General features: G+C 38.5%; 1 protein-coding gene across 5 annotated transcripts in view; it reads left to right on the top strand.

Moving 5' to 3' along the window:
• The window catches only part of LOC5564509 (ATP-citrate synthase), a 77,398-nt gene that overhangs the window by 5,539 nt on the left and 48,252 nt on the right, over positions 1–23,607 (top strand). For 4 of the 5 annotated variants that reach the window (XM_021845392.1, XM_021845398.1, XM_021845399.1 and 1 more), the window contains exon 2: positions 4,905–4,958. The exons of the other annotated variant lie outside the window; for it this stretch is intronic. The gene's annotated coding sequence lies outside the window, so the exon portion shown is untranslated. The remainder of the gene's footprint in view (positions 1–4,904; positions 4,959–23,607) is intronic. 5 annotated transcript variants of the gene reach the window in all.

Below are 23,607 nucleotides of genomic sequence, written 5' to 3'. Positions count from 1 at the left end.
AAATCTCCTTACCTATCGTAATGTTCTGCCCTCAATGGTTTACGCATGAGTTTAAAACGTTAATTCACATATTCAGTAAAATATATCAATGTTTTCACTTACCCCATTTACCCACTTGCCCGCGGTACCTTTTCGTATTTCATGTTATATATTTAATTTGTATTGGTAATTTCTCTTTTTTTTGTTAGTTGAGCTTTTAAAAAATCTGTTGTCTTCGTTTTAATCGTCAGGCTTCAAATGAAATTCGAATCATATTTACTAACATCGAAGCAATCCTTTCAAGCACTAGAAAAAAACCAACTAGAGCCTTATGTTGAAAATTGTGACTGTTACATCCAAAAAAAACTTTATAAGCCCACTCAATTCATGAAAAAAACCCTTCGATAAATCCTTTGTTTACTATAGCTTATAATCATATTTAGAAAAAAAAAAACAGAGTAAAGTGGGGTAGGAGTTTCTTTTTAAGATTTCTAGCTCAATTCAGAACAAATCTTATAAATGTCATGGTGGTTCGAATGCTATTCAAGTAAGAGACTTTTACTCCAAATATAATAAACATCGATTGAGATTTGGAAAAGTTATGGCTATTTGTTGTTTTTTGACGTGAATGTTGTACATTTTGGTCAAACTTTCGTTGCATGGAACCAATTGTAGATAAAATCTTTTTCAATATTTTATGTAAGGGCGTTTCTAGGCCTATCATAAGGTTGCTTTGAGGTGTACTAGTTTTTGCATAAATGCTTGAAAACAATTTTTGACCCATAGTGGGGCAAATGTTCGACCCATGTATAAAATCACGGAAAAATTTTCAAATTACCTAAAATCCACATATTATCTTCAAATTTATTTAAATGTGTCTAATCGTGTGAAAACTGTCACCTAAATTTTTACATTTCCACTTAGTTTTGCGAAAAACTGCTATTTTTGAGTATATTACAATCAGTGGCGACTCGTAACCTCACTTTCTACCTGTTCTACGACTCTAAAAATGACTATTTCGGCAAATTTAGATTATAAATCTAAAAGTTAATTATTGAAATCGTCCTTTCCAACAAATCTTTACTCATTACATGCAAATTTGTTGCTGAAATTCAAGAATTTCTGATCGTGGAACAGGTAGATTTGAGGTTAGGGAATCTCCACTGATTACAATTAACCCGATTTTGGGCAATTTTTTTATGAAAATTTAGTGTGTAATTTTCGACAAACTTAAGTTTACGGCTGGTGTAAAGTATGCCTGTCATAAAAAGATCGATATTTTGTGTTTTAGCCAGCGAACTTTTGCCCCGCACTAGATTCGAACTCTTGCCCCACCGGTGGGACAAAAGTTCGAATAAGACAATCAATTTTGAAACTGTTATAACTAAAAATGAGTAAATATTTTGACACAAGTTTGTTCAGCAAAGTTATAGCCAATATGTTGAAGGTTCACTGTATGGTATTTGTTCCTGGAAACTTTGATTATACCACTAAGGTCGAACTTTTGCCCCACCTTACTCTATACATTTTATCAACAACTATTAGATTTCGTAAAACAACAAACCAACATCGAATTATAACTAGTTATCTAGTGAACTTATTGCTTACAATGATCTTCTTCTTGGTATTACATCCTCATTGGGACAGAGCCTGCAATTTTCGTGTAGTAGGTACGACGAGTACGATGATATTTTCCATTATCAAAAGATCCTGGACTGACCGGGAATCGAACCCAGACACCTTTAGTATGGCTTTGCTTTGTAACAGCGGCCTCTAACCACTCGGCTAACGAAGGTCCCTGGTTAAAATGATATGACAAGTAAATTGTGCGAAGGTTTTTGTTTGAAAATAGATGGTCAATCCTTTTTTTTAATACAACTACCCGGGAAATACGGGAATCCCGGGAAACAGAAAATCATTTCCCGGGAAATGTTCCCGGGATTGCAAACTCTATTTGCGTATCAATCAGGTAAATCTACCATTACGGCACTACAATCGCTGGTAAATAAAATCGAGAAATACCTTGAAGCCAAACAAATAGCCGTGGTTGCTTTTCTCGATATTGAAGGAGCATTCGATAATGCTTCCTATAGCTCTATGAGTTCAGCCATGGAAGCAAGGGGCTTGGATAAAAGTGTTATCGAATGGGTTATGATGACTATGCTCAAGGATTGGACAATTTCTGCTGATCTAGAAGGTGCGCAAATATCTATAAGATCTTCTAAGGGATGTCCTCAAGGAGGAGTGTTATCGACCTTACTGTGGTCTCTTGTAGTAGACGAACTCTTTAGAAATCTAAAAGATCAAGGTTTTGAGGTAATTGGATATGCCGATGATGTGGCCATCTTGGTTCGTGGAAAGTTTGATAACACGATTTCCGATTGGTTACAAACTGCGTTAAACATTACTCTCAAATGGTGTAGGAAAGAGGGGTTAAACGTAAACCCTTCAAAAACTATTATCGTGCCTTTTACCAGAAGAAAAAAGGTAAAGCTTACACAGCCTTCTTTGAATGGAGTTTAAATTCAATTTTCGGAAGAAGTTAAACACCTTGGGGTTACTTTGGATAAGAAATTGAACTGAAACTCTCATCTGAGTAAGGTCATAAGTAAGGGTACTGATGCCCTATGGGTCTGGAATAAAGCCCTAGGAAAAACTTGGGGACTGCGACCTAATATGGTAAACTGGATTTATACAGCAATAGTCCGACCAAAATTTACTTTTATGCTTCACTGGTCCAAGACAAATGAGATAACCGCTCAGAAGAAGCTGGCTAAATTGCAAAGACTTGCTTGGAGCAATGAAAGTACACCATCGATTGCCTTGGATGCCCTTCTTAATATACTGCCTTTGCATCAATTCATTAAACTGCAATCTGCAAAAAATGCCTTGCAGTTTATTCGTTATATTAAAATACTAGATAATGATTTGATTGGTTACATGAAGATCATCAAGGAATTGAATTTGAATTCAGATTTGAAAACAATAGAAGATTGGATGACAACGAAGACCAACTATGATGTTCCCTTTAAAGTGGTTGAACTAAGCCGCTATATTTGGGATTCTGGTGGACCAAGTTTACGTCCAGGTTCTATTGTATTTTATACCGACGGGGGGCAATACCGGAGCTGGAGTTTTCGGCCCTGGTACCAGCAAGGTGATTGCTATGGGGTGCAGTTCCACTGTGTTCCAAGCTAAAATACAAGCCATCATTGACTGTACAAATGTTTGTCTCAAAAGAAACTATAGGTTTGCAAAGATCTGAATTTTCTCGGACAGTCAAGCAGCTTTGAATGCTCTAAAGGCATACACATGTAGATCAAAGTTAGTGTGGCAATGCATTCTTTCTCTGAAGCAATTGGCCAGTAGGAACAAAGTTATACTTATGACACACTCACTTGTGGTATACGTACCATTGTACAATTATCTTGAAATGGGTTTCTATACTGATAATTGTCTTCATTCAAGATAGCCTTGGAATAATTTTCTTGACGGCTTGTACCATGGTATATGTATCAGATGTCTGTCCAAGGTATTACATTGTACTGGGTGCCCGGCCATTGTGGAATTGAGGGAAATGAAATCGCCGACAATCTAGCGTGACAGGTGCAGCTTCGAGCTTGTCTAGGCTACTCCTGCTACATGTGTTAAGTGCTATATTCAGTGGCTTCTCTTCAAAGAAATATACTTTATACTTCTTAAAGACAATTAATTTGGTCTAACAAACATGTAACAAAATGAACATGAAAAACAAAGCATTTACATTGAAGCATACACATATACACTGATTGTGGCGCTAGCTCTCTGAGCTACTGCATGTATGCTGACAATCATTAATGCCTACTAACTTTGTACAGTGAGGCTGTTCTATTATGATTGTGCTTGAACAGATCACATTCAGCAAAATCGGTCTATCCTTAGAGTGCTCATCTTGCCCCGCCCTACCCTAACTCACGATTGGAATTTTTCATGCGTGAGTTATCAAGCAGGCAACTCAGCAGTAAATAAATCATGGATGAATTGGCTTATCTGTCTGACTTATTGTCACATATTGCAACAGTTATATTGTATAATATTGGTCTCAAAATACTTCCTTCCGACGTTCAATTAATTTTTAATTACTCATTTTTGATGAAGTTAAGAAAAAACAGGTTAATTGCTTTACTACCTGTTTCGCTACATAAGTAGATGTTTTTCAATTAGCATTTTAACCAATTTTCAATTTCTCGTAAACTCGATTAAGTTGTTTCTATTATTTTTTCCCTTATATAGTTATTTTTGTGTGTTCAAAATACTATATCAATATTGAATTAATTTGTTCGTAGGTTCTTCAATAATCAATAGAATTGGTTGAACTACCAATCAATTACATTTTGCAGCATTATAAGTATTAATGTGTCACGTCCATACCAGCTTTTTTTTTTAAAGAATCTGAGGCACGCAATGTTGCACATTTGCTTGCTTGATTTTATAAACTAAATTATTATACTCATTGAAAGTGTGTTTTCATTCACATGCATTTTGGGATGAATTGTCTTGCCTGTTGGCTATCTTTCCCCCTGTCATATCAATAGGACAAGAAAACTGTGCCAGTGAGCTACAGCGATATTAGTTCCGCAATGCCAAAGTGCCGGTATGTTGTGAATCGAACTGCCACACTCACATAAACGTCGGGTTCACGCTGTATTCGTGGAGCGCAGGGAAAAAGATCGTACCGCGAAGGGACTTGAAGCGAATAAATTCGCATGCAAGTAAACACCGCAGAGTTATTGAACTATCGACTTACATATGCACGCGAATTATGCAAATGCTAACTCCCATACATGTACTCGGTGGTTACGCATATCCGAGTGGCCGAAAGCTGCCTTTTTGGAAAGGTTTTAGTATTAATTCTACTTTTTCTTTCGTCTCTCTTGTACTTACAGAAACGTTACAACAGTTCGATTCGTTCGGCTCGCATACTTAGACCAGTGAAACAGGTATGTACGTAGATAGTAACGTTTTGGTGATGTAAACAAAATAATCATTGCACATTAGACTGATGCAAAGTTGAAAATTTAACTGTGCACGTGGCATTCTGTAACTTAGGGCATCTTCAGCAGAGTTACAAATTGTATGATGAGTAAGATAATTTTTGAACACCAAACGTATTTCAGAATGCCACTTCGTATTTCAAAATGTATGAAAAAATGCTTGACCGAAAGCTATTGGCAAGTTAGCAAAGAAGTTCCATTAGGTTGGTCAAAATTTCTTCATTGATCCCTTCACAATAATATGGGTTCAAAAGATTGTACATAGGACTCATAGGAGCCTTAAAAAACGCCTTGGACTATATTTAAAACGCTTTTATAGTTTATATGGAAATAACTTTTAAATCACCCTTCGGCAAATTTTACTTCGCCATGTGAATCTGAATGTCTGTGTGCCCAAAGATTGTAATCTTGACAACTTATGTGAATAGCCGTAAGTCAGAAGAATACGCAAACTTATTTTGTCATCCTACGTGTTTCGCAAACGAAACTCTATAGGCTCAATTCTGAACCGACTCGATTTTCGCTTTTACAACGTTTAATTTTCGGAATTACAAAACGACGTAAGTAAGATTATCAACTTTCGCAGCCTAACCTCTACTTACACCGTTCTGTTATATGAAGAGACAAAGTGACGCAACCACAAATCAAATCAAAACACTGTTTATCTATTACTTTTTCAAATTGACGTGAGTAATTTTAAAACGGTTTTGAGAAAATCAATTGAAAAAGAATCACAGCCTGGCTTCTAAAATTGTTTCATAATGAATCCCCTTTTTTACCAATTTTTCGCCGTGTATATCGCTAAAATTTTACATGCAATCAGCTCGCGTAAAAAAGCTGTGTCAAAATTACTTACGTTGATTTTAAAAAGTGATAGATAAATCTGTTTCAATTGATAACATAAAAACTAATATACTTAAACATAATAAAATTCTTCAATACTTAGAAAAATGAGCTCTTTCAAACAAGCTACAAAAAACTTCATCTTGTTCGTCACTATACAACTTAGGTAATTACTCCTTTTCTTATAAAAGTAGATTAGTGAATCCGGGATCTACCAGATCCACCCGGCATTTTGTATGTGCGAAAGGGACGGTATGGCAACCGGCTTGTAAAGTGCGAATAAGTGGGCTGCTCAAAAACAACAGCTGAGAGCTGAAACGCGCTTAGTCTCGCAGTATCTTCTTCCCCAGTGACGGATTCGGAGTGGCGCACAAGTGGATGGGCAAGGCAAGGGGTGTGACGCTTCGCCAATTTGGCTGCTTCGCTTCTCCCCTAGTGGATGGATAGATATCGTACGATGCTGTGGCATGATGTTTGTTGGGCAGTGTTGTCTGGTGTGTTGTTGGTCAATGATGGCGATGATAATGATGATGATTACGCTGCGATGGTGTGCCGATCGTTGAATGAGAAAGTAAACGATCATTGATTGTTGGGGATATGGTTATGTACGTGTACACGCGGTCAGGTTTTTGTTTGGGTTACTTAAAATGGGGGCCATGCATAAAACACGTTATTTTTTTTTTTAAATTTAACTCTCATACCCAACCCCGCTTTAAGACGGAATATCCTTTGGAATTTTGTGTAGTTTTTTCCTAGCTCTGAAATCAAAGCGATTTTATTTTTGGCTTAAACCTATGTCCATACACGCACACTAGGAAAGTTTTATACGACTTTTAAAACATTTTTGTGTTCTTGAAAAATGTTTGATCATCTGTATTGATTTGCCTGGGTCTAATTTAACGTGTAAAGACTGAACTCGGAACTTCTCAATTTTTTAGGTATTAACTCACTATATATTAGCTACTGTTAGAAACAGCAACGACGGGCATCGATCTTACGGCAGGAGAAATTAAAACACGCAAGTATTTATTTGCCGCCAGGTAAACGTGGCTATAATATCTTTTACCATTATTATAAAATACTGTATGAACCGTTTTCGATGTAGAACAAAACGGTGTGTTTTCTTTGCCTCCGATATAAACTGTGGTGGAAGCAGACATTTTCTGCCGCGTTTTTTCTCGCGCAAATTTTTATTTCGGCTGGCGGAATCGTGAAACGGCTGATGTGAGTGTAGAGTTTTACTAATCAAATTTTTTACTAATCGAATCGATTGATTTTCGTCGTTTTGTACCGTCGTGAGTGTACGGATTGATTTTGAAAATTGTGCGTTAGATTATAAAAAAGTGCGTTTAATAAAACTCGAGCAAATGGGTTCGTGTTAACTGCCTTACCGGAGTGGATTTTTTCTCGGTTCCACATTTTGCTGGGCAGTGCTTTGCGAAGGCCCAAACCTAATAATTTGTTTTCGCGCGTCATCGGAGTGATTTTATATCCCGGCTTTTACTTTGTTGATGCCGAGATTGTAACTTCAGTCGAGGATGGATAACCAACTAATTAGTTCGTTTCATGCCTGTGAACAGAAGTTTGTCTTATCAATGGTATTGATTTATTTATGTAATCATTAAACAAAGTATGGATAGTTCGTCACTATAAGTGTCGGCATAAGCCCTTATTTCTGTTCTATAGAAAATACTACATATGCACAATATGCATACATACAATAATAATAAACGTTATAATAGATTTCATTTAATAGATTTATCGCAATTACTAAAAATAACCTTTGAACAGTTCGACATGAGAAATGTAGACGCACTGATAGATAACTATTTGAACTGAGGCTACATGCATCGCATCACTTACTAAGGTGAATCCTGATCATGTAGCTTTTGAACTTTTCTCCCAGTATTTTCTTCATAGCTTCATCGGTGTTGAATGTTTTTCCGCTTTTCTTCAACTTCTTCTTCTTCATTATCGCCCAAAACTTTTCAATCGGACCAAGTTCTGGTGTTCGCCTCCTTCGGGACTTGATAGGGCTGAAAATTTCCTTAATAAAGCTATATAATAATAATCCTTCGGGACCAGACATTGACGCTCTTCGTTTCTCACTAATCCATTACAGGCTTGGCGTAATGACACGAAGCGAGATCCGGGCAGAACAGTGTGGGACCACGGTGAGAGCGGAGGATGGCAAGCACTTCTGCAAGCATTCCTCTCGATAAATATGCCCGTTTATGGTGCCGGTTGTAACGAATGGCTTGCTCGTCTATGACTAGACAACCTGGCTTGACCAGCCACTCACGGTACTGCTTCCGCGCTCGCAATTTGGCCACCGTGTTTTGCTTATCAGTTCGGTTTGGCGCCTTCCTGACACTAAAAACACGTAGCCGAGCCCGCTTCATGGTCTGCTGGACGAACCATTTCGACGAATTGACCTTTTTGACCATGTCTTGGGTGGAACGGTTCGGGTTATTCCTAAAGTAGTTGTTGAGGCGCCGCAGTGCCTTAAACGGGATTTTCTTTCTTCGCAAAGAAAGAATACGGTTGTGAAATTACTGTTTTACTTACACTAAACACTACTTTATTCTTCACTTTGAGAGCTTTCGCCAGCTCAATACACTTTTCACTTTCACTGTTTGCTTCAACTTGACCGTTTGCCGGGTCAGAAAATACTAATCTACACGCAGAGCTGCCAGATGGTTTGATAGAAAATCTGTATCCACCAGGTTAAAAAATCTGTGTCCCATACAAAAAAATATGTGTCCATACAAAAATCGTTGAAAGAAAATCTGTGTTCCATACAAATTGAATCTGTGTCAGAATAAAAAAAATCTGTGTAATACAGATAAGTCTGTATATGTGGCAGCCCTGTCTACACGTCACACAACTTGATCGTTTGCCGGGTCAGAGAATACTGTTCTCTAAAGCGACGTTCCCACTCACTATATATATCGTCGCCGAAGGCATCTAGAACATTCTATTATTCTCCAGATTGGAACATTCTAGATAAATCGGGAATCTGGGTGCAATGCCGCTCACGCTGTCGCAATCCACATTGGGCGCGATAACGGTGATGATGATGATGATGACAGTGAGCTCCCGGTGGTTGCGTGCGCGCGCGTCGCTCATGAGTGATTGTTTACATCAGTGAGTGACCGCGCACTGCTGCTGGCTTCGGGCAATATAGGCCTATTCACATGACGTCTCAAATCAGCTGATCGGGAAGCACTTTGACATTTCTTCTATGAAAATGACAGGCCCGTGTTAGCACCGGTCCTCCACCGATGTAAACAAATGCATAGACGGATCTGTCACATGAAAAGGCCTATTATGGATTTCACTCAAGTGGCGCAGATCATTAATGCGTGCCACTAGTTCTCTCTTTTACCTTCCCGCTGTTCTTATGCAGCGCAAATAGTGACGTCACTGCATAAGAACAGCGGGAGAGTAAAAGAGGGAACTAGTGACACGCATCATTGATCTGCGCCACCTGAGTAAAATCCATAACATTGGGCTTCGGGTAGGTTGACTACTGATGATTGCTATAGGGGACAGTGGGGCAATATTGCCATCGGAGCGGTTGATTCGGGAGCGAACATACTCCCCCCGGGCTAGCAAGAACTCGTATCGAAGCACTGGTATACTGATGGCAGTTGTCTTCTTGGGGTTCCGGTTGATGATTGCAGCAAAGTCTTTCTTCCTACGTCGTTTGAAGGACAGAATGCGGTACAGGATTGGTACCGACGATGGACGATTCCCCATCGTCCAATCGGAGATCTCCACGTGGATTCGCTGAGATACACACCTGGTTTGTCCATTTTTCAGCTGATACAAGAATCGCCAAGGCTCACTCTGTGGCTGTGCAGCATAACACAACTGGTCCATTGGATGCATGTTGTAGGACGTCCTCTGCTCGATGGAATGTAGCTGGATTCTAGTCCAAAATTTCTCGGCAATCGACGCTGGATGACACGTTGCTATATGTTCGTTAGTGTTTCCTGTCGTCCCTTCTTTGGTGAGCGCACACTGACGCTGATCGAGAGTTTCAGTACGATGACCATTGCTACTCAATGTCGGGCTTTCCGAGTTGGCATCTTTCTCGTCAGTTGGACTCATCTTCGCGGAGGTCGCATCGTTGTTCAGCAGACTCAGTTCAAACGGCGGATTGTGCCACTGCTTGACCAGTTTAGGGAGACACAGGTGGAGACATCCCTTTCGTTGGTTAACCTGCATTAGCCAGTTGAGCAATCCAATGTGCTCTGCAGATCTCGGATGGCTCGCATAAGTCACAGGTGGTGGTTTGGCTGGATGGATGTGCCATTTTCTCATTGTCCTTGGTTGATAGCGACCCGAAACCCCATCCGAAGCGTTGCAACTTCTTTCCAGGAACTCAACAGATTTGGAAGTATCAGCATTCAACTCCCAATGTTCCGAAGTAGGGCACTTTTTCCCGGTTCGACGAGTACGAGCCACTACTTCAAATCCCGCATGAACGATGAGCATCATTTGATTTGGTGATGTCTTCACGGACTCTGGTTGCTCGGTGGGTTCCTCCTTAGCAAGCTCCATTTCGTTGGTAGCTGTCGTAATACTCATTGGCTTTACAAACAACAGTCTGCAGTTCTCATCCTGAGTGAACTCGAATTGGTTGTTAGCTGTCGTAACACACAATGGCTTTACATACGACAACCTGGAGTACTCCTCTGGAATGGGCCTCCATTTGGTTGGTAATAGCCCACAGTGCCGTCTCTCGGATTTCCACTGGACGCCAGGTAATGCTCTTCATGGTCGAAGTCCAGTTGTACAGCAGAGGTATCCTCGGGAAGAAGTTGGGTCGCGCAGGATTGATCAAAAAGTTCCTCCTGAACAGACTCTGATACATCCTTGACAGCAGGAGACTCGTTGATAATCATATCGGGATACATTGACCACCATTTCGTACTGCTTGGATCTGCTGTATTCTCTCGGGGTGAATTCCATTTGATCGACGGAAGTCACAGTGTGGAAGGGCTGTAACACACTGGACGCGCCGGAGAGCTCAATCAAAGTGAACTCCGGGTTTACCATGGTTCCAGCTATCACAGTCCCAGCGACTGAATGGTGTGACTGCTCTTCTTTGGAATGTGCGGACTGCTCCTTGGTAAGCTGGTCCCACTTGGTCGGCACATGTCACTCCACCGATCGATGAATCCACATCTGGCTGTTGGACGCCTTCTCTCGAGTCGACTCCTGACGGTGTTCAAGGCAATCACTTCGTAGATGTTCCCTGATTGCCAGACATGTTGGACGTCACAGTACGTTTCAGTGACTCTTCTCTGGGCGAATCGGAGAATACATGCTCCTCTTGAGCTTTCTTCGGTTCGATGTCGGTCGGGTTGCCTTCAAGTAAGACGGCACTGCATGACTCGGAGACCTCTTCTTCGGTGGGCTCTGGCAAAGGATGAATCCGAAAGGCCTCTGGAAGTCGGTACACTTCGCTAGCACGAGACTGGCTGCTCGAGCAAGTGTCGCTGATTTACTCGGTACCCTCCGCGTAAGACGGGTTGGAGTATCCTCTTCGAGCAAACTCCGTCTGGTACCGATTCCGGAACCTATCCGAAAATCGATCTTCGCTGGCTGTAGATTCAACGAGCGTGCTTACGTTGGATGGCTCCGACTGAATCTTGGCTTACGCAGCGATGTACGGCGTCTTCGCTATTGGTGTGTCAGAGAGCTTCCTCTGAGCGGATTCTGACAGCAGTCTATCTCGCGATTCGGCTGGTGGTTTGCTAGTAATTCTAGTGCGGTACGGTTGCTTCCTGATGCTGGACTGATGAGAGTGCTTGGAATTTCATTTTGATTTTCCGTCGTCGCAACGTGATTTGGCGTTTCCACGTTGGACGTGTCAGAGCGCTTCTCATGGCCGTACTCTGGAAGCTTTCCAAAACTAGGCGTTCACTCTCACCTATTACTAACTCACCAGCAAAACTCGCGGATTTCTACTCGAACCTCAGCAGCGCTTCGCTGTGAAGCTGGTCGAATCTTAGATGCTGCTCATCATGCTCGTCGTACTCCGTCGTTGGAACGCATTTCAGAATCTCCCGATGAAGACTGGTGTACTCTCGATAGTACATATCCAGCTTCTTCTCGTACGCTCGTAGCAGGGATTATATCTTCTTGGATAGGTCATCTTTCGCCTCCTCCTCCTTTTCGATCTAATTTCTCATGTAAATTGTTAATAAAATCCATTGTAATTTTTACAACATGTTGGCATTTAATTTACTCACAGATTCATGCTAGCAAGCATAAATGCCTTTGAGTGTTGATTACTAGGGCGGTTCAAAATTTAAAAATGTTTGAGAATCCAATCTTCCATATGTTTCTTACCATCCTTACCATAAAAATAGTGTTCTGTGAAATTTTCAGCTTTCTAGGTGGTAATTTGAAGGTGGACCAAAGACAATGTAGGTTTATATGGAAATTACTATGGAGAAATTTTGAGATATGTTCAAAACACGCTTGAGATATTCATGAGTTTGTTTGCTATTGTTTAGCTTAATATGGGATTATAGCCCTGCAAACATGTCTATAGATAGCCGTAGCGGTAAACGCGCAGCTATTCAGCATGACCATGCTGAGGGTCGTGGGTTCGAATCCCGCTGGTCGAGGATCTTTTCGGGTTGGAAATTTTCTCGATTCCCAGGGCATAGAGTATCTTCGTACCTGCCACACGATATACACATGCAAAAATGGTCAATCGGCAAAGAAAGCTCTCAGTTAATAACTGTGGAAGTGCTCATAAGAACACTAATCTGAGAAGCAGGCTTTGTCCCAGTTGGGACGTAACGCCAAAAAGAAGAAGAACATGTCTAAAAATCCCAAACGAAATTAGCTCAAAAGAGAATTGTTTCTTCAGCAATATTCTTCCATTAAGGTTTGAAGAATGAGTTTTCAATATGGATGATAAGTTTCTACTTACATTACAGTACTAGCGTGTTTAAAATATTTCTAATAATTTCTCCATAGTAATTTCCATATAAACCTACATTGTCTTTGGGCCAGCTTCAAATAACCACCTAGAAAGCTGAAAATTTCACAGAACACTATTTTTATGGTAAGGATGTTAAGGAGCATATGGGAGATTGGGTTTTACTACATTTTTAAAATTTAGATCGCCCTAATGGTTACTCATTTAACTGAATTAGCATGAAAGTATCACAATTGTGTGAATCATATTTAAAGTGATTGTATTTATATTTTTGTTCAGTGGGTGGTGGACTGGGTGATAAGCGAGAAGTCGAAGCCACGTGGTTTTACGAACTGTCACTGCAATGTAGCGATTTGCTCCCTAGGTGGCACTACGGTAGAATTTACACCGGAAATTTGAAAAAAATTGTTCCTGCTTAAACGTCTGTCTGCGGTAAAACCGACAACATTTGCTGTTGCTTGTTACTGAACATGTGGTCATGTCAACTCAAGAAGAATAGCTCTTGACTACAAAAACATAGTTGAAAGTACAGGGCTATAACTTTGTTAAAGTAGTAATTTGAACAACATTGTTTCTGTAATAAGATTGGTTTCATTCAATTTAACAATATTTTGGAATAGTTGTGGTAACAACAATTTCGGGATTGAGGTTACTTCAACATTATTGTCAGTGTATAAACTAAGCAAAAGGGCCTATAGTTTTGGTAACAAGGAAAACTAAGCAAACGAGTAGAGACGAATGACACGTCAGTCTTGTAAATGTGTTTCGAGCGATGAAGTTGCGCTGGAATTGGCTCCTGTTGCAATTCGGCTGATCGAGCCATTAACTTTGCATATGCCGGTTCCTCCCTCCGGACACTACAATGGCGCAGTCGCTTAAAAAGTCTTAAAAATTAGTATTGCAATACTTGGTGAAGCGATCCCACACTTTTGGCGGGTAGTGTATGTATGTCAATAGATTTTTATATAGTACCGTAATCCGGGGTATCATTGATCCGCGGGGTAACATTGATCGGAATGATTCATTTCTTAAAAAGTTCGTACCATCATTTATTGGTTTAACATTTCCAAATCATGAATGGTACTTCGCTTTCTCATATTCATGAGCTAATGAAAGTGAATATTTTTGCCAAAATTGCGTTTACCTTATGCGTAAATTTTTCAACTTTTCGTAACAATGATTTCAATGGTTAAGGATGACACAACCAAAGGTTCATGTCTCACATAAGTTCTGCAAACGATATGAACAAGAAAAATGCGGTTCTCACTACAATTGGCATCGCCAAAAAACGATGCCGTTGTCAAAACTTTCATGAGTATGCGCAATTAGGCAATATTAACGTATTTCTGTTAAGAATGTAGAATTCTCTTAGGCAATTGCCTACATTTAGGCGTTTGGCCTTCATATTCGGCTCCATGATTTAAGTAAGTAACGACATAGGTGATCAATGTTACCCCATATCTGCTAAATCAAAAATTCGATCAAAACATTATTTTAAACATGCTTAAATTTTTCAAAAAACAAAATACAGTATATGAGTATGCTCAATTAGGCAACATTAACGTATTTCTGTTAAGAATGTAGAATCTCTTAGGCAATTGCCTACATTTAGGCGTTTGGCGTTCATATTCGGCTCCAGGACCATGATTTCAGTAAGTAATGACATTTTCGGTATTATCGAACGTTGTTTACATAGGTGATCAATGTTACCCCATATCAGCTTAATCAAAAATTTGATTAAAACATTATTTTAAAACATGCTTAAATTTTTCAAAAAAACAAATACAGTACATAGTCACGAGCTATTGGTGGTAGTACTTGTTTTTAAAATATAAAATTGGCAACATTTGTATTTTCAAAACGAAATATTTAAGAAATATTCAAAAAAATGATCAATGTTACCCCGGATTACGGTACTCCAATGGGATTAAATGGTATAGTCCATTTTACAAAACGACAACACTGATGATATTCCTGTTACTTTTACACATTACGACACCACTTTCTATTAAAATTTCATTCATAAAATAAGCGATCAGCTGTTCAAAAACGTCTCGTAAAATGGACTATAGTACTAAATTCGGGTTTCGTTTCTTATACACTTCCGTGCAAAAGTTTGGGTTCACCCCTCAAAAACATACAAATGTGTTTTGTCCATATATCTGTGATAACAAGTCCAATTTGGCGCATTTGAAAGACAATTAGTGAATCTTACTTCGTAGGTATTTTGACAAAAACAATTTTTGATTTTTTTACTAAATTTTAAGTAAAGTTGTGACATTTTTCAATAAACACACTGAAAAAACATGGTTGATTTTCTCAGCATTGTATCGACCAAAACTTTAAATCAATGCGTCATTTAGAACCGTAATCTTATGTTCTTTGACGAACACATGCAAAGTTTAGGTGGAAATATCGGAAACTTTTTTAATATTAATAAAATAGTAATTCATGTCATCGTGCAAAAGTTTTGGTTCACCCCTTAGTATATGGTGCAAAGATTTGGATCCACTGGAAATTGAAACACGCTCTTGAAACACGAAAATTTTGTGAAATCTCCATACCAATACTCGATAGGTACTTTCCAATCGTTTTAATAGTTCATGAACCCATAGGACATGGGTTGAAATCAAATAACATATACATAGATGTGTACACCAATATATTTACATTCAAAAACGGATAAGATGTGGCAGAACGACACAAGAATAACCTTCGGTCACACTTTTGTCATGTTTTTTTTCTAGTAGGGTACGAAGCGGAACAAAACTTCTCCAAGTGCCAGTGCTTTCTGATTCGGAGGAATGACGATGCTACTCCCATCACATATAGGTATTTACCTTTTGACGTTGCTTGCATCAGATGAGCCTAATGCCCAATCGAGCTCAAAACCCAATCATAGTCACGCTGTATACAATTCGACGCAAATGACGTCAATTATGACCGCCTCATTCCCCTCATGTTCCCTCCATGGCTCATGGATGGTTGGGATTTGTTTTGCCAGAAGTAAAACAAAAAATCGATGAGAAGCAATCTAGCGCCGCTGTTTGACGAAAAACCCAGTATGATGTCTTGTAAAAACAGAGAAACCTTACGCTCTCGCTAGTCGAGGAGCTTGCGATTTAATTGAATGCACTTGGATGTTTTCCCTGCAAGATTTCCTATAAGCTAGATGGCGTTGTGGATCGTCACAATCACCAGTTTCGACTTTTACGTAACACGGGCGATTGCATCGGATGATTATGAAATTAATCGGTTATCAATAATCGTATGACGTGAATATATGTGCAACGATCTTTGCACCATTTCAAGTTCTGCTGAAGGTTAAAAAGAATAATCCGGAGACGAATCGATCCAATACCGCACCGCCAACCTCAATCTTGAACAGCATTCCAACCTTGACCAATTTCATAACATCTCTACTGGAGCTATCGCCCCAAAATAGCGCCCGCCGCCTATCACCATGCCCAACCACGAACAACCATTATTCAAACGTGAACTGACAACGCGCTGCTAGAGGGAGTTGGGGGTCAGCTGTGTCGTGATTGTTGATAAGAAATATGCAAATACGTTTGTAGACAAGCAACACCTTTTCAACGCGTTCTTATTGTGTCGTCATACGTCTTAAACAAAGGTTACCGATAGAATCATACCGTCCGAGATCGTTTGAATAAGTTGCATTCAATGAGATGGTTCCGAATGTAAGGGTATCTTCATAGTAGACGAGTTACGTACCGTAAAACGGGACCGGTGTGACCATTCTCGTGAAAGCAGGGCTGGAAGTGAGTCACTCTTTTTGAAGCTCACTATCTAAGGTATCTTTATTTATGTCACTTTTGTCACTATTTTTAATTCAAACATAGTTTTAGGATTAAAGCTTTACTGACAAATCAATAACAATGAGAAAATAAACTTCATTCTTTTTAATAAAATTCACGTTTCGTAAACCTATTTTAAAACCTCTATGAATACCCCACACGCCCATCTCCTTCAGTTTCCTTTGCTATTTTGTTTTAAAAAAAAGCTTAGGATTTCAGTGCTAATAATGGACCCCTTAGTAGCTGAGATTCATTCTCAACGGTTTTTTTGCAATGATATCTTAGATAGATATACGTTTTGTGCAGCATTTCAACAAGTTCCATGTCTTTAAACCGTTCAATGTTCCCGATCACGGTACCGCGAAATCAGCCACAGGATTTGACGTATCACCGTTCCTCGTTGTGTTCCTCGTCTCGCGAGGTCGCATCTATCATTACAGCAGTAAGCACCGAAGCTACATGCTATTACGTCGTGTAACCAAATGTGACTGCAAATCACGCAATCCAGCAGCCTTCCGATACACCTTATGAGGAACGACATCACTAGTGAGCGTTCGATTTCACTCTTCATTTGACCTCTAGATAATCATATTCAGCTGCTCTGGATGGATGGCTATTGCACTGTGCGGGTCAGTGTTTTTTGTTTATGATTCGAAAGTACAGGAACGTTCGCAATGAACTTCGCTTCTCTAGAACACCTCACGCTACCGCCGAGACGTCAGATTGTACGAGTTTGTATGTTTGATAGTAAACCTGACAATCCTTGTGCTAGTTTATAGAAAATCGCGATTGTAAACTAATAACTATATTACAATCGCAAGCCCTTTTCCAATCCAATCACAAATCGTGAGCTGCAACGTTGCAACCTGTTCGCCCGTTAAACATACACGGGAATGTTGATTTTTAGCCAGAAAACAGGTTTTCGCTTTGTCGTTTTCCAGCGAAGTATTTCGTTTATTTATTCGGCTAATAATACTGCATCTCTTAGCCTTAGGGAGGGTAGGGTACTTGAAGAAAGGCATTGACGTAAAAGAAACGAAGAATGCGGTTGGCTTGCTTGAGTACACGAATCTAGTTTTAGCCAAGTTTTGAATTTTACCCTTAAATTTATCACAAAGCGTTCTATTTACACACTTTATCATATTCTAATTCATTACAAATTCACATGTTTGTAAGAATTGTTCATTTGTAATGTTTCTAAAAATACAAAATTATATAAATAAAATCCTGTCACTATTACAAATCTCATTCTACCCAAAGAATACATATTAGTAGCACTAACAAATTTCTTAACATTTCAAAGGTCATCAACATTGCCCTACAATCTTTGCCAAATGATCCGTTCTTTTGAACCAAGATCCACATCATGCAACATCGTGCCATATTTTGACCTAGCAGCAGCAGCAGTATTAAGTACCTATCTCAGCTCAGTCAAGTGCATTCTACTTGACGCCCGTTCGTGTCCCCGCATTGTAGCTAGGTTCCTCCGTGTTTTACCTTGAGTCAAGCAGCAGATTTAGTTTGAATACAAAAAAAAATCACAAGCCTCTCCTTATCGCTATCACGGGTGGCTTATACATATAGAAAAATGCATGTATCGACCCTCATTCCCATATACTAAAATAAGATTCACACAGTTTTGGTACAGTGTGTAGTTTTACAGTATTTAGAAAAAAAAATCATCGAATTTAAAAAAGTTGCTCGGTAATAGAATCTGAGTACATTAAAGATTTTTGTTTGATTTTATGTCAAAAATTTTACATATATCATAAGAGAAACTGCTGCGTAAAATCCAAGGAAAACTATTAAAGAATTCCATGTTAACTCTTAAACGAATCTTCCGAGTGATCGAGATGAATTTTCTGCAAGAAAAAATTGATGATTCCTTGCAGTAAATACTTAGAGGCTCAAAATATTTCTATACAGTTTCTTATGAACTTTCTTGACAGATTCATCGAGAAAACGCATTGGAATTTCTTTCGGTAAATTCATTAGACATACATTAGGAACTCCTCTGGGATTCTCTAGGGAATTCGTCTTGATTTTTTCCAGCAATTACTCAAGAGATGTTCAGGACAATAACAATTTAAAAAAGTATTTTTTCGTCCTTTTTTAAAAATTATATATTAAAAATAAACTACTGTTTCCCGAAATTTCACACTTTGATAGTACCTGTTGATAATCGCAAAGAACATCTAACTAAAATTTTATTACAATATTCCCAATGTATTCTGAACTACCGTCGTCGGGGGTGAGAGCGGGTCAAAAATCAAAAAATATTTTCTGTGATATTTCAAAATATGTTCTGACCCATTGTCACCCACATCGATGGTGTTTTAGATTATGCTTTGATTCAATGTGATAAACCCTCTAATACCCCAAATTTTTATTTTCGATCTAAATATAATTTTTAGTTATCTAAAATCGTTTTAAACACGTTTTGGACATTGATTTATTTTTATTCGCAAATCTATGAATTTTGGTTTTTGATTTTTATAATTTTTATTTTTGAACATCCCTATCCTTCTTCATTTTTTCTTAAAGCTTCCTTCTAGTTACTGATTTTTGGCAATAATAAAAATTCAAGTTGTTACGATACTTTTGAAAATATTAAATTTTTAATATTTTTCTGGAAATATTTTTTATTTTCCGTGTAACTAACGGAAAATAAAAATATTTGCCTTGAAAATAGCAAAACACCCGTTGCTAAGGGCAACCCAAAACTACTGTAGATAAATATTCTATTTCCCGCTGCATTTCCCGCATATAAAGCCTTCAATGACACTACTGATTTAGAAAATTCATGAACCCAACATAGGCTACTTGATGAGATTCACAATTTTGAACTACTGTATTAGAAGAGACACGATTTTCGCAAAAACTCAAGCCTACCACTACTGTGTATTGCGCGATTATTGTTCATTTATTATTATTTGAAAACTTCTTAAAATGCGTGTAGATCGCCGCAGGTACTTCGAATCGTTTTGGTGTCTTCTGCGCGATTATTCCTGGTTGTCCAAGGCATGATCGCGCAGAAGACACCAAACGATTTGAAGTACCTGCGGCGATCTACAAGCGTTTTTTTAAGATAGTCGGCGCGAGAATTTTTCGCGCCACGCATAATATTACCATTCCCAGCCCTGGTTATGAGTCAAGCTTATAAAATAATTTTGACTTCCGAGCTACGAAAAAATTCCAAAGTGTAGCCCGTCTAAAGGGGTTGGGTATTAGAGGGTTAAGTCAACAAATTAGAAAGTATGTCTTGAATTTTTGTGAAGTGCCGCCGAGCACCAGCCAAGGTTTTTGCGAGGCATCAAGTGTTCCGTGGAGCAAGACCTTAAACACTTTGAGGGGATTTACAAAAATTCTTCCAGAAATAGCTCCAGGGGATCTTCTGGCAGGCCAACGCTAATACTTTAAGTCAGGGATTTTCATTGTATTTGACTCGCGGAGCACTTTTTGGGAACAAAATTATTACGCGGAGCACTTGTTTTTAAAAAGATTATGTACACTAGACTGATGCTAATTTTGATGTTTTTGCTCCCCTATGCTTAAACGAATGTAAATTATGATGAAAATGATCCTCCCAAAATTTGAAGTGATTCGGAAGAAATTTGGTTGTGCACACGCCATTTGAAGTTTATATGGAGATTACTATGGAAAACGCCAATCTTTTGTGTTCAGCCCTCTAACACGTCATCATAATATTTTAGGTAAAAGTGAACACACTCATCCTATGTGAAAACTTCCCAGCTACCAACTTTGCCGAAGACCACATTTCGATGGGACGTAAGGATTATTTGTTATTATTTGATTAACAAAAGTCCAAATCGTGCTGAGATGATCATTCAATTACTTTCAGAGCAACACTGCTTTTTTTGCTGTAGAACATAGTAGCCTGGATTACTTTGGTCTATGCTTCCCGCCAGGAGCACCGCTGTTGCCTGCCGAACAGTTGGTGAAGCATGCTACATGCAAACCAACTTTATGATGAAGAATAACAATTTATCGTGAGGTCCAATCAAAAAGTGGTCTTTGACAAAGTTGTAGCTGGGAAGTTTTCACATAAGATGAGTGTGTTCACTTTTACCTAAAATATTATGATGACGTGTTAGAGGGCTGAACACAAAAGATTGGCGTTTTCCATAGTAATCTCCATATAAACTTCAAATGGCGTGTGCACAGTCAAATTTCTTCCGAATCACTTCAAACTTTGGGAGGATGCTATTTACCATAATTAAAATCGTTTAAGCATAGGGGAGCAAAACATTTCAAAATTTGCATCACTCTAATGTACACCGCCTTCAGCACAAAGGCTGCACAGACTGAACGATCACTAACATTAGGCAACGGACAACACGAAACACCCAGTAGCCCAGCGATGAATTTTTTCGTTTGACGAAAAGTTTTCACCGAGTGGAGGGGGAATCGAAACCCACACCCCATGCACAATACGCCTAGACGACTGACGCCGCTAACCGCAAGGCAGTGGTGGAAAGAATCATGCCGTTTACGCAAAATGAACCAATCCAGGATCCACGCTCACATGACCACCAACAGCGACTGATTTGCTCACAGATTCTTGCGTCGGGGAACCAGAACAAGGATATGTAAAAAGAGCGTGATTGCTGGATGAGCAGAGTCTGCTCACAGCCGTTTCTTTTTTCCGTTCATAGTTATTTTTGTAAATTATTGGGTGAATCATGATAATAATAGATTGATAACAAACTAATGTACGTCAGGTATTGAGAAAATTAATCGATATATGGTGTTATTGTAGAAATAACACAGGGAATCGGATGCGTGAATGTATGTCAAAATAAAATGATGCAATGCCCTCTACAGTATTTGTGTTCGGGCGATCGTGAGCACAGAAAGCAAGAACGCAATCGCACAAAAGGAACCACCGATGCGTAGCATTTTTCTGTTGTGCATGAACAGACTCTGTTCACGTTTTACAGCACTGCCGCAAGGCCACGAAGCCCACGAAGTTTTTCATCACCACTTAGTTTTGAAATTCGGATTTTTGCCACACTTAAATCGATACTATAATTTATTAATCTTCCATCAATTTTTATTTTCTGGCAGCATCCCATTTATTACAAATTTATAATATTCGACCACCTCTTCCAGCGTCACGCAATTTGTGTGGCGCCTTCTAAACTTTTGATGCCAACTTAAGTAGATTTGTTTTATTTGATATAACAAGCCTTTTTAGTTTTAGGCTTAAACTGTAACAATTAAACAATTAAATGGAACTATATTTGGTTTATCGTAAAAAATCGTGCTTGAAAACTAAAGAATCTCATTAATTAGGAAGTTTTCTGAATTTTGTTTTAAGTTCGAAGAACTGAGCGAGTTTTTGTAGCGAAATATTTTTGTTTAACCTCTTATAAATGTGTTCCAATAGGTTAATCACAAGTTCAACACTCACGGAAATATTCCTAATTTTTGTAACACGGTATCAAGCTGTCTATTCATATCGAAGTTGACCATTCTTCTGTTTTTTTTTTCGACGGTTTAAGTATACCAACAAAACTTTTACACCTCTAATATTTCAAAATATCCTTTGTCATGAGAAATAGGATTTTTTAAACTGCGAGGGTTATTTTCCATACTAAATGCAAGAAAATCCAATTTTTCAGTTAAAAACTGTCCCATACAAAAATATCTGAAGTACATGAAAGTTTGATAATGATCGATATTTTGACACCGTTTGTATTAATAAAACTTGTTACAACTGTGTTTCGTGACGCAAACGTAAGATAAAGATTAATTAATATCATCTCTAAACCTCTAGAGAATGAAACGGTGGTCTTAAAAATTGATATTGAATCAATTGGTCACAACCAACGAGTTACTAATCGATTCAATTTTCAGCACGATCGGTCTTTGGTTCTCCAAATTGGAAAATTTTAGGTTTGGCATGGTTTGGTATAATTAAAAGCGTATTTTATAAAAAAAAAATTTTGGAATAGTTCAAAACTCCGCGGAGCACAATATGAAAACCGCTGTCTTAAGTTATTTCCAAAGGACTGATCCAAAAATTCTCCCAAGGATGCTTGTCCGGAGATTTTCCCACCGATGTATCTAGTTGTTGGCGTCTAAATAGAACCATATTTGTTTTTCCGTCAAATGTTTTAAAGTTCGTGACTTGAAAACGTCAGAATTGCTTTAGTTATGATTTTTTCCGTCTTTTGTTTTCAGTTCCAACAACTGAGTGAGTTTCTATAGCTAAATATTTCTTTTCAAGCCTTTATTGATGTGTTTGTATGGGTTAACCACAAGTTCAACTCTCACGGAAATATTAATTATTCTGATAAATCTAGTCCTATATTCCTTATTTTGTATCATGGTATTGGTATTTCGAATATTATCGAAGTTGCATGTACCTCAATTTTTTGATGTGGATAAGTATCTCGACAAAACATTCACATCCTGAAATTTTCGAAAATATTCTGTTGGGAAAAAATGGAATTTCTTCAACTCCAAAGATTGTTTTCTACACTAAATTCAAGAAAATCCAATATTGCAGCTCAAACTGTACTGAAAAAATTTCGCCGACAGAATGTTTTATTAATATTTTGACACCGTGTGTATAAGACTCTTAAAAACTGTGTTTCGTCCACCATAACATCGTAAAGTGAAAATGAACCACCAATAAAGTTTCAGCAGCACAAACCTAGAGACCTCTATTTAGAAATGGTCGCAACCAACGAATTACTAATCGATCAAATTATTAGATTGTTCTGTTTTCCAAATTTGATTCTTGAAAATTCTAGGTATGACTTGGTTTGGTATATTTAAAAGCTTATTTTTTTGTAAAAAGTTGAGCTATATCAGAGCATTTGTACAAATTTTCAAAACTGTCTCAGTACACTTGCCAAGGCTTTGCGGAGCACCAAGTGATCCGCGGTGCACGATTTGATGAACGCTGCTGCTAAAGAGAATCTTATAGAGATTTTAA

This window comes from Aedes aegypti, chromosome 2, assembly GCF_002204515.2.
Source record: "Aedes aegypti strain LVP_AGWG chromosome 2, AaegL5.0 Primary Assembly, whole genome shotgun sequence".
Lineage (NCBI taxonomy): Eukaryota > Metazoa > Arthropoda > Insecta > Diptera > Culicidae > Aedes > Aedes aegypti.
The sequence above is the reverse complement of the archived record's forward strand: the minus strand, read 5'-3'. Positions and strand labels throughout refer to the sequence as shown.